Below are 13,179 nucleotides of genomic sequence, written 5' to 3' on the forward strand. Positions count from 1 at the left end.
CCCAATGACTTCTTTCTTTACCAAAAGACAAAGGAAATACTGAAAGGAAGACATTTTGATGACATTCAGGACAACAAGGGTAATACGATGACAGCTCAGATGGCCATTCCAGACAAAGAGTTCCCAAATTGCTTTGAAGGGTGGACTAGGCACTTGTGTTGGTGCATAGTTTCCCACGGGAATATTTGGAAGGTGACCATAGTGATATTTAGCAATGAGATATATAGTACTTTATCTAGGATGAGTTCACGAATTTAGTTGTCTGATCTTGTATAATACTAATACCTTGGGGACAAGTCAACTATTAGAGTGGATGTAATTAGAAACAATTATTAGGTTGGTGCAAAAGTAATTGTGTTTTCTTCAATTATTTTTAACCTTTTAAACCGCAGTTACTTTTGCACCAACCTAATAGAATGATAGTAGAGTAGAAGTGGACCAAAACTGAATAAAAATATTTGAACACAAAATTTCATTCTATACACAATAAAAATACAAGTTCTTTTATACAATTCCAAATAAAAGGTATTTCTAAGGTAAGGGGAAGAAAGCTACAAAAGCAAAAGCCCAAGCTGTGCTTTTTCAAAATACAATTCTACCCAGGAAAGTTCCTCTCCCTCTTAGGAGTAATATATCATTGGTTACTGGGAGACTTGCAAAGATTATCAAGCATAAACAAAGATAAAAATGTTTTAAGTAGTCACTTCTTTAAATACATAATTCTGAAATCTCTGTGTAAAATATACTACTTTGCAAAACTTGAACTATTAGAAGAGTTGAAAACAGCAATAGGATATAGCCTCCTGAAAATTATGACAATTTGTTATCACTTTATGATTTGGGTTTTATAAGATTAGAGATTTCCTCAGGGAAAACTCAAAAGAAAATGAAAAACAGAGAGCTCAAAAACATACTAAGAATTAAAGAATCTAAAATTAGAAGTACTACATAGTTATTTGCTTTCCAAATTGTAATTAGGCAAATATAAAAATTGTCCTTTAGTGAGGCTTTTAGTTATGCGTTAAGAAATAATGGCATTTCCCATAAGATACAATTTCCCAGAAGATCTAGCTATGGCTTCTATGCATCTTACCCTCTTTCTGATTTGTGGGACACGCTTCCCAGCCCGTATTGATTGCAATAATCAGAATCTTGTGATGATCAAGAAGAGTTTTTCAAGAAGAATGCCATGTGCCAAGACCTTGAGTGAAAAGGAGCTTGGATATATATGGTGGTTGTATGGTTTTGTGCTATAATAAAGAGGTATCATGTGTTTTTTGTCTCCTAAACAAGTTAGCCCATCCTCCATGCCTGTGAATATAGGGTTTTGTCCTCTATTGATTTAAGCCCATTACGACTTATGTCCAACTAAAACATAAATATGTTTTGGATCAGCTTGCTTTTACATGTCAGGAGAATTTATCATTGATTATGATTTGATTAAGAATCGAGACAGCAATTTATTCTGACCTAAATAAACAATATCAACCACTTAGCCTTTGGGCTGCCATTGTTGTCATTCACTTGTACGTGTGTTTAGGAACTTTCCACAGTCCTGGTTTGTGGGGAATAAGCATGCGAGGAAAATAATGATTTTCATATCTCTAGCCTCAAAAGAAAAAAATTCTGCATATTTCAAGAATGGAAGATGATCTGTCATTATATTACAACATTGCTCTTGGAAATAATTCAACTCTCATAAACATTACCAATAATTCTTTACAAGATCATCACCACTCCCTGAAGTTCAACATTTAAATAGTAATTGTGAGTATCATTGTTAAATTGGTAACTATTAATGCCATCTGTGAAAAAGCCTGTGATTCAACCTCCGCTTGCCTAATGATACATTGATTATGGATACAAGTCATTCTTTGCTCTGATGATTAAACAGTAGATAGCTGTTGAGTCCCAACATGTATGCTTCTTAAATTTGCTCTTCATTGCAATTTCCACTGCTGGTCAAGTGTCATGATATTTTACCTGATGTTTAGCTTCCTAACTGCTTTTTTTTCTCACCCTTTTGTTTCCAAAGCTCACTACTTTGTCACCACTTTGACCATTCACATTGAATGTAAAGTTTTCTTTCTGAAAAAATGGTTGTGACTATTTTACCTATCTGCTTTCAAATGATTTTCATTCTTCACTCTCTTTAAAATCAGGTTCGACAACTTAGCATGACAAACAAAGCTCTTTATTTTGTTGTCTGTAGTGGATCCTTCCTGGAGAGTCTGAGAGGCTTATAAACCATCCTCCCTTCTGTGCAATTGCTGAGTCTCCTTCTATCATTGCCAGGAGTACCAATAACTACACTTGTACCCAAACACTAATTAGATTTGACCATGTGTAGAACTCTTTATCAAGTTGTGAAAATAAGATTCTCTGGCCTAGAATTTTAGATTCATAAACTTATCTAATTTGATCTTTACTTGCTGTTATTATCCCATTATATTAATATGTCATTTAAAATAGACAAACTCTATAGCTTGGAGAAACTGTTTGCTTAAAAGCACAAAGAGAGGATTAAAACCCCACTGTCTGAAGCTCCAGGCTACATTGCTGCCATGAAAAAAAATTAAATGTGGTGGGATAATTAAGGAGCCACATGAATTACTTAATTTACAGTAGTGGACATTGGAATCATTATTAAGAATTCCATTTATCGAATGTTAATTAAAAGTGATTAAAGGATTCTATGTTTAGTATATCTATGCCAAATACTACTGATTAAATTTTTGTTTTTTCAGAAATATTTGCATTGTAAATATATTTAGTAAATTAATATTCAGGATGAATGCACATTTTTATTTTATTTTTAAAGATTTTTATTAAAATATAGCTAACATATAATATTATATGAATTTCAGGCATACACTATAGTTATTCAACATTTATAGACCTAAAGAAGTGACCACCATGATAAGTCCAGCAACCATCTGACACTGTACCACACTATCACAATATTATTGACTATAGTCCCTATGCTGTACATTATATCCCAAAGACTTATTTGTTTTATACCTGGAAATCTGGACCTCTTATTCCCCATCACCTTTTCCCCCTTTAAAAACTTTTAAAATTACAATTGACATTCAATATTATTTTATATTAATTTCAGGTCTGCAGGTGAGTGGTTAGACATTTATATAATTTAATAAGTGATCCCCCTGCCTGGTCTAGTATCCACCTGGCACTATACATAGTTATTACCATGTTATTGACTATCTTTCCTGTGCTTTATTTTACACCGCCATGATTATTTTGTAATTACTAGTTTGTATTTCCTTTTTTTTTTTTTTTTTAAGATTTTATTGAGCAAGGGGAACAGGACTGTATTGGAGAACAGTGTGTACTTCCAGGACTTTTTTCCAAGTCAAGTTGTTGTCCTTTCAATCTTAGTTGTGGAGGGCACAGCTCAGCTCCAGGTCAAGCTGCTGTAATTAGTTGCAGGGGGCACAGCCCACCATCTCTTGCGGGAGTCAAACCGGCAACCTTGTAGCAGAGAGGACGTGCTCCAACCAACTGAGCCATTCGGGAGCTCAGCGGCAGCTCAGCTCAAGGTGCCATGTTCAATCTTACTTGCAGGAGGTGGAACCCACCATCCCTTACCGGAGTCGAGGAATCGAACTGGCAACCTTGTGTTTGAGCGCCCACTGGCCCATGTGGGAATCAAACCGGCAGCCTTCGGAATTAGGAGCATGGAGCTCCAACCGCCTGAGCCACTGGGCTGGCCCCTACTTCTTAATCCCTTCACATTTTCCACCCTGTCCCCAAACCCCCTTTCATCACCCCAATTAATCTAGTATCCATTTGATACCACATGTAATTATTATATTATTGACTATAATCCTTATGCTATACCTGACATTTATTGTATTCTTCACTTCTGACTGATTCTTTTTTATGGTTTCTATGTCATTTTTTATGCTTGCTATTTCTTTGTTGAAGTTTTTGCTAAGTTCCTTGAACATCCTTATAACCACTGTTTTGTTGAACTCTGTATTTGGTAGGTTGCTTGTCTCCAGTTCATTTAGTTCTTTTTCTGGATTTTTCTCCTATTCTTTCATTAGGGATGTATTTCTTTGTTTCCTCATTTTGGCTGCCTGTTTGTTTGTTTCCATGTATTAGGTAGATCTGCTATGTCTCCCAGTCTCAGCTGGGTGACCTTATTAGTAGGTGCTCTATGGGGACCTGGCACAATCTCCCTGGTCACCTGCTTTGGGTGCTTCAGGAGTGTCCCTTGTATGTGTTGTGTGTTCCCTCCTGTTATAGTTGAGCTTTGATTGCTATTGTCATATCAGTGGATGGGACTGACCCTCACGCTGATTGGCTGTGGGGTTTGACCACGTCCACAGCTTATGGGCTGCTATGTGGGTGGGCTTACTCCACCAAGTGGGATTTGCCCCAGTGGACTCTCGTGTCTATTGTGACCACCATTTTTATGTGCTACTTGTTGGGCTAATTGGGTGGTGCTCTGCTGTGGTCTGAAGCCAACTTCCAAGTATGTTGGTTCTGGGGCCTCTTGGGAGGGGTTCTGGTGCAGGCCCAAGTCACCCACTGCCTATGACCAGCCAGGGACTACCTGATAGGAGCTACAAAATAATCCACAGTGTTTTGCTGCCTGTTTTAAATCTGGAGGCATGTGGGAGAGGCCACGCTGCAAACCAAGGATGGCTTCCACCAGTACTTGGCTTGGGGTAGCTCCACAAAAAACCAGGATACCCAGAGGCCTGCTGCCACCTGCCAGTTCCCTTATGGTTCAGCCACTGACAAAGCCTCATGTAGTATGCAAGTTGGGTGAGGCACGGTCTCAGGGCATCACTAGAGTGGGAAGAGTTGTGGTCACCAGGCCAATGTAAATTCTGTTTTGGTGTCAGTGCTATGCCTGGAACTACTTAGCCAAAGTCTCAGAGCACAGGGAGGCTGGTTGCCGCCCATCTGGGGCCTGAAGATTCCAATAGTTTTCCAAGGAAGAATGCAATTTGGGTGGGGCTGGCTGCTCTGGGAGAAAGTGCCTCCGGCATTGGGGCAGTTGTGTGGGGTGGGGTCTCAGTGAGTCAGCAGGACAGAGCCCCGGAGCTCACCAGACTAATGAGATTCAGATTTGGCTGTAAGCTTAAGGGGAGGGCTTAATAAATTAAAGATGGCAGCTGCCTATGGGCTTGATGAGAGGAGGACCTCACACAGGGAAAATGGTGGCTGTCCTCTAGCCCTCACTATGAAGGTGCACTTCTCAGTCTGCTCCCGTATGTCTCCGACGCCCTCTGAGTTACCATCCCTCCACCGGAGTCCAAGGTGAGTGCCTGCAAGCGAAGTGAGTCTATGCTCGGGCTGTTTAAAAGGACACCTGGGTTTCCCTCAGCCTTCCATGCCTCCCAAGTGGTCGGAATCCCCAATGCTTTTCACAGCCAGATGTTGTGGGGGCTCCCCTTCCTGGCGCCGGTACTCTGGGCTGGGGATCCTGGCGTGGGGGACTGGGGTCCCTCGTTTCTCTACCGGGAACCTCCACAGCTGAGATATCCCTCATCATTCTCCACCACCACATGAAGGTTTTGGGCTCATTTGAGGTCTCCGCCCCTTCTACCAGTATTTAGTTTTATATTCATAGTTGTAAAACTTCTGTTCTGTTAGACTTGAGATGGTTCTCCAGGTTGATTATTCTAGAATTTAGTTGTAAGTTTAATGTGTTCATGGGAGGACTGGAGCACAATGTTTATTTACTTCACCAACTTGAGTCTGCCCTCAGAATGAATGTACATTTTTAATAAGAAATCTTTACTTCAAGTTGATAATTGGCTTTAAGCAATTTTGGGGTAATAAAATCACTTGATGTTACCAATGCTTATATACTTCTGTACCAATTGCAAGGGGCCAGCTGGGAAAGGGGGAATATGTATGTGTATAGGACAGAAAGGTGAAATATACATGTTTGAGTACACTCTATTCCAGTGATTTTGCTTGATGCACATTTCTTTTTTGGGCAGGTGGTGGAGGTAAGTATTCTTAGTTTTATATTACTAATGGTCTCAAATTTAACTCACATCCACTGGGGACAATGTGGAGGTTGAAAAAAATAATTTTATAAAGGTGTACCCTTCCTCTCCATCCTTTCTTACTATATATAATTGGTAATTAATTTAATTCTTAATGTTTAATTAATTAGATGTATAATTGACATATAACATATTAGTTCTATGTGTACAACATAATGATTCAATACTTGTATAAACTGAAATGATTACCACAATACATATATTTACTGTTTGTTACCATACAGTTACCAAAACATTCTTCTTATAATAAGAATTTTCAAGATTTACTCTCTTAGCAACTTTCAAATGCCATTTTTCAAATAATAGTACTGTATTATTAACTATAACTGCCATGCTGGGCATTATATCTCCATGACTTATTATTATTTTTTTTATAACTGTAGGTTTGTACCTTTTGACTTCACTGATTTCACTCTCCCCTACTTCTGGCAACCAACAATCTGTTCTCTGTATCTACTAGTGTGGGTTTGTTTTTATTTGTTTATTTTGTATTTTACATATAAGTGAAATCATACTGTACTTGTCTTTCTCTGTCTGACTTATTTCACTTAACATAATGTCCTCAAGGTCCATCTGTGTTGTCACAAATGCCAAGATACCATTTTCTTTTCTTTTTTTTAATGGCTGAGTGATATTCCATTGTATTCTACATCTTTAACCATTCATCCATTGATGGGGACTTAGGTTGTTTCCATATCTTGGCTATTGTAAATAATGCTGCAGTGAACATGGGGGTGCATGTATCTGTTTGAATTAGTATGTTCATTTCCTTCAGATAAATGCCTAGAAATGGAATTGCTGAATTATTCCTTAATTTGTTGAGGAAACTCCATACTGTTTTCCATAGTGGCTGCACCAGTTTACAGTCCCACCAATAGTACACCAGAGTCCCTTTTCTCTACATCCTCACTAACACTTGTTATTTCTTGTCTTTTTGGTGATGGTCATGCTAACAAGTGTGAGGTGATAGCTCATTGTGGTTTTAATTTGCATTTTCCTTAAATTAGTGACATTGATCATCTTTTCAGATGCCTGTTGGTCATCTATGTCTTCTTTAGAAAAATGTCTATTTAGTCCTCTGCTCATTTTTTAATCAGATTCTTTTTTTTTTTTTTTTGCTATTGTATGAGTTGTATGAATTTCTTATATATTTTAGATATTAACCACTTATTGGATATACAATTTTCAAATATTTTCTTCCACTCAGTAGGTTGTCTTTTCATGTTGTTGATGGTTTCCTTTGCTGTGCAGAAAATTTTTACTTTGATGTAGTCTCATTTGTTTTTTTTTTTTTTTTTTTTTGCTTTTGTTGCCTTTGCTTTTGGAATCAGATCCAAAAGATCATTGCCAAGACTAATGTCAAGAATCTTATTGCCTATATATTCTTCTTGGAGTTTTATGGTTTCAGGTCTTACATTCAAGTCTTTAATCTATTTTGAGTTAATTTTTGTGTATTGTGTAGGACAGTGGTCTAGTTTTATTATTTTATATGTAGCTGTCCAATTTTCCCAAATCATTTAGTGAAGAGGCTGTCCTTTTCCAAATGTATATACTTGCCTCCTTTGTCATAGATTAATTAACCATATGTGTGGGTTTATTTCTGGTGACACACATTTCTTAATTCTCAAGAAACCACATGAGACATGTAATATTATCATTATTTTACAATGACATTGAAATAAAAAAAAGGCCTTGTGCATTTATCACATTGTAACTGCATTATTAAATGCTAATGTTGTAGAGGGTTATGTTAGCAACCCCAATCCCCCAAACCCCCCTAAAAAACCGTTAGGAGAAGTGCACTGAAAAAGTGTTGGTTGGCAGGACAAAATAAATTCTAAGATAGTTAATCTCTCCAGTGAGATCTATGTTTAATTTTTGTCATGGTAATGTTAAATAAGTTTACTCTGTGAATCACCAAAGTGTGGTATACAAATATGATGCTTGAGGTTTTCTTTTCTTTTTTTTTAATTAATTTCAGGTGTACAAAACAATGTAATAGTTAGACATTTATCATTTATATCCCTCACAAAGTGATAACCCTCCTCCCCCAATCTACTACCCCTCTGACATCGCATACAGCTGTTACATTTCCACTGTCTCTATTCCTAATGCTGTACTCCACTTCTTGTAAACACACACACACACACACACACACACACACACACACACTCACACACACAAACACATATATTATTATAGTTGACATGCATTGTTGTTCAGCTTCAGCTTCAGGTGTACTGTACGGTGCAGGGATCAGGCATCTACATCATGCCTGAAGTGGTCTCCTTAATAAGGCAACTGTCCATTGGATACCCTACAAAATCTTTACAGATTGACTTTGGTATCCGTGTGGCAATCTTGTGGTTACCAATTGTGCTTTCTAATCCCCTCACCTTAACCCTTATCCCCACCCCCCCATGAGGTTTCAAATTCCCAGTTTTTAAAGTTATCTGTACCACTTTTGTTCAGTGGTGTAGATGAGGAAGGTTATCTTTAAAAAAAATTGCAAATAATTGATTAGGTCAGCACTCAGGGGCAGGCAGCAAAAGATTTAGTGATAGGAGTAACTTAGCTCCAGACATATGGAAACTTTCTTGTGCATGAGGGAAGGCTCTGGTGAAATATTCATGTTTTCTTCTTGACTGGCATTTTGTGCCTTCAAGATTTCTGTATTCATATGCTAGCATCTTCAAAACTGTAATGTATGAAAGACTAACTGTTAGTTGACGTTGTTTAAACAAAGTTTTTCTTAGTCAAATACATTTGAGAAACTCATTCTAAACTTTTTTCAGGGCATGTCAAAATCTACAATAGAATAAAACCTATTTAATTTGTTTAATGAATTGAAAAATATAACTTTACTAACAATTGTCACCCCAACAAACTTTAATTAAAAGAAAAAGAAAAAAGAAAGAAAAATGTCTTAGCTGGTGCAAAACCGTTTTGCATGACATACTGAAATCCTGTAACACCATTTTAGGAAGCACAGTTCTTGATAAGGACAACATAACTTCATGCTGTTCTTAGCTTTAATTTGTGACTTTTTTCTGAGTACTAATATCTTATATACTAATTATATAAGGAAAATCTAGCAGTGAAATCCATAAAATAATAAAAACTCCAAGAGTCATCAATACTATTATGTATCCCTGGTCTTTGAGAGAATAAATCAAGATGGCTTACTCTCTCCTGAACATTCATATTCATCAAAAAGTAGGATAACCAGAAAGGCTCAAATAAAGTCACTTTGGGGACTAGATTAAGTAATGCTTAAATTGTTGCTTTATTTTCCAGTGTTTACTTATTTTTCCTAAGCAAAATACATTTTTTGTGCTCACGCTCCAAAGAAGTACTTGATGTGGTTTTATTCTTGAATGTCTGAGATTAAGTGAAAACTGCTAAATGGAACTAGCTGAGAAGGAAAATTTTGCCATTCTCTGACACGGATTTAAGAAATTTCTTCTGGCCTGAAGAAAACTTTTATCTAATACTAAATTTGCACTGTCCATGGTCATCCCCAATTCTTCCAATTTCTTTTCCTACAACAAATTAAGTAAATCCAAACATTGATTAATAGTGAAAATATGTAGGATTAGCCCATGAAATCAGGTTCCCTGGATTAGTAATAACCAAGGGTAACCCAGTGAAAAGGTACAGTGTATCAAATGTGTCTTTTACCAATAAAATAAAAAATAGAACAAAGAAAATGGAGAAAGTGTAATAATTTGGGTACAATATGTTTCTCTCAGGCTAACTAGTTCATTTCTCTACATGCCTGTGGGACTTTTCCTTTCTTTCTTTTTTTTTTTTTTAGGATAGGAATCCCTGGAAATATTGCAGATTAAATCTTACAGGATGTCAGACACATGTGAAAATAATCTAGGCGAGCCAAAATAAAATCTCCATCTTGATTGTAATATTGTAGTTATGGTGCCTTGTTATTATTGACAATTACTTGGAGAAAGAGAATGGCCAATTTCAGCCTATTACACAACTTGAGGTTTTTGTTTTTTTTTGTGTTCTTTTTTTACAGTGTGTACTTCCAGGACTTTTTTTTTTTTTCCCCAAGTCAAGTTGTTGATTTTCAATCTTAGTTGTGGAGGGCACAGCTCAGCTCCAGGTCCAGTTGCCGTTGCTAGTTGCAAGGGGCACAGCCCACCATCCCTTGCGGGAGTCGAACCCGCAACCTTGTGTTTGAGAGGACATGCTCCAACAAACTGAGCCATCCGGGAGCTCAGCAGCAGCTCAGCTCAAGGTGCCGTGTTCAATCTTTGTTACAGGGGGCGGAGCCCACCCTGTGGGACTCCTTGTGGGAGTCGAGGAACTGAACTTGCAACCTTGTGGTTGAAAGCCCCCTGGCCCATGTGGGAATCGAACCGGCAGCCTTCGGAGTTAGGAGCATGGAGCTCTAACCGCCAGAGCCACTGGGCCGGCCCAACTTGAGGTTTTTGAAAGAACAAAGTTCTACACTATTTTCCAGAAATGGATGCTGCTCTTTAAAAACTCTTCTTCATGAGGCTAAAGCAGAAAGAGAAAGAAGGAATGAATACAATGCCATCATCACAATGTTGCGTAAACCCATAGGACTGAAAATTTCTAATCAGAAGTGGGTCACTTTTCTAGTGACTGTTGAAAATGAAGAGTTTCCCCTACCCTATAGGAAATCTCAATTATCTATCAGAGTAGGTTTCCTTGTGACTTGACTACAATGGCAGTCTCTTTGGTGCTGTGGTGCATCTACCAAAAACTTCACAGCTTACCTCACACTGCTACTCTCAGTACAAGAATGAAAGAGAAGTTCCAAGGGAATGGGGAATTTATTGTGTCACCACAGAAACTTTTAAAACACAGCCTTAACCAGTATTTTAAACAATGATGCATGTCTTTTAAACTAGATGCCTGTCTAGTTAGTAGAGTTCAGTGAAATTACAGCAGTAATTTTGCATTGATGCTATTGATCTTGTAAATTTGCAAGGGGCAGAGTGCCTTGGCTAAAACATAAGACAGTCCTCAGTGGCATGAAGTTTCTGAGTTAAGATTTTAGGATTCTTCTGGAAATATGATTTTGTATCATATTGTGTCTACAGCTTCTTTATTACCATGTATTTCATGAAGTACAAAGTTAGTGTCTGCAGAGATATTAATAGCAGGACGCTAGGTATCTAGACAAAGATATTTACATAGATTTAAGAGATTAAATAATATAAAGAAAATAGTAGGCCTTTTCTTTTTCTAGAAAGAAGTAATATGGACAAACTCATTTATTGAAAAATAAATTCACAGAAATCAAATATACAATTTAAAAGATATTCATAGTTTTCGGGGGAAAAAATCAGATACTTCCCAGAAACACTAGAAAAACCAGTGAAATAAAGGGATTGATGGATTTATCAAGTGAGGTAAAAACAAAGGATGAGAAAAATTCCAGGTTTGGGTGATTCCTGGATTGAAGCTGGGCTGCAGTGAGACTGACGGCATCTATTGGCCTGACCTATCTAACCTGAACTGCATGAATAGTGTGGTAAGAAGCCCTGCCCTAGTGACTTTGGTCTGCCCGTTACCGATTTCCAGACTTCCACCCTCTCAGCTTTCCTCACCCCCTCCTAGTTTAGAAGAAAAACAGAAATGCTTTATTGTTCTTTCTGGATGTTTTTCCTTCTTTGTCTCCTCTTTCATTTTTTCCTAAAATGCTTGTCTTTGATCTTGGTTCAATTTTCAGATAATGCATGCTGCTGGAAGAAAAAAAAAAGTGAATTGTGTGGCTAAGTATCTTATTTCTTCTACTCTGCAGCTTATTTATACTGCAAGTAATATTCCAAGAAGATTTGCTTTGTTCTTACAGTTTTTTATTATTAGTTTGTAAAGCAATTGATTTTATTAAAAGCTTTTGGCAAATAGAGAATTTCCCCTCCTGTGTCCTAGAATTGGCTAAATAAAACCCATTATGAAGATCTTTTGCTAAATATTTTAAATCACGGCCACTCATCTCTTGAATGCTTCAGTAATGTATTCCTGGAATCAATGTGGTTGATATTTTGGAGATATTGACTATGCTTATTATGTTTTAAAGAAGGTTTAAAAATACCAGGGTTCCAGAAGGCTTACTTTTTACAGAATAATCAAGTACATTAATCACTAATAAAATGAACCCAATCTTGTAGGTGTGTACCTCTTAAAATACCCATTGATCATCACAGTGCATTATGGGATTCACTAGTGAAGAATGGTTTGGGGAAAACTGGACAACTACATGCAACAGAATAAAACTAGACTGCTGTCGTATACAATACACAAAAATTAACTCAAAATGGATTAAACTTGAATGTAAGACTTAAAACCATAAAACTCCAAGAAGACTATATAGGCAATAAGTTTCTTGACATCAGTCTTGGCAATGATCTTTTGGATCTGATTCCAAAAACAAAGGCAACAAAAGCAAAAATAAAGAAATGGGACTACATCAAAGTAAAACTCTTCTGCACAGCAAAGGAAACCATCAGCAACATGAAAAGGCAACCTACTGAATGGAAGAAATGGATTAGAGTAAATGAGTAAAGGGAGTCAAAAGGTACAAATTTCCAGTTATAAAATAAATCATGGGGATCTAATGAACAGCATGTTTACTATTGTTAATAATACTGTTAGTGCATATTTAAAAGTTGCTAAGAGAATATATCTTGAAAGTACTCATCATAATAAAAAAAATATAACTATGTACGATGACGAACATTAACTAGAGTTATTGTGGCGATCATTCCAATATGTACAAATATCTAATCATTACATTGTACACCTGAAACTAAAATAATGTTATGTGTCAATTATACCTCAATAAAAAAAAATAACGAGAAAACCACTGGTTCTACCCATGGTGATATCCTTTAAAACACATTGTTTGCAGAAGCCTAATTATTGGCTTTCGATGGATACTAAAAATATTAATACCCAATGTTTAATGAGGCCTATTTTGAATCAGGCATTTTATGTGGTTTATTATGAGTTGCATTTTATCTTCTCAAAATTCATGTTGAAGTTCTAATCCTCAATACCTCAAAATATGATCTTATTTCAAAACAGGATAATTACAGATGTAATTAGTTAAGATGCGGTCATACAGGAGTAG

This window comes from Rhinolophus sinicus, linkage group LG06, assembly GCF_036562045.2.
Source record: "Rhinolophus sinicus isolate RSC01 linkage group LG06, ASM3656204v1, whole genome shotgun sequence".
Taxonomy (NCBI): Eukaryota; Metazoa; Chordata; class Mammalia; order Chiroptera; family Rhinolophidae; genus Rhinolophus; species Rhinolophus sinicus.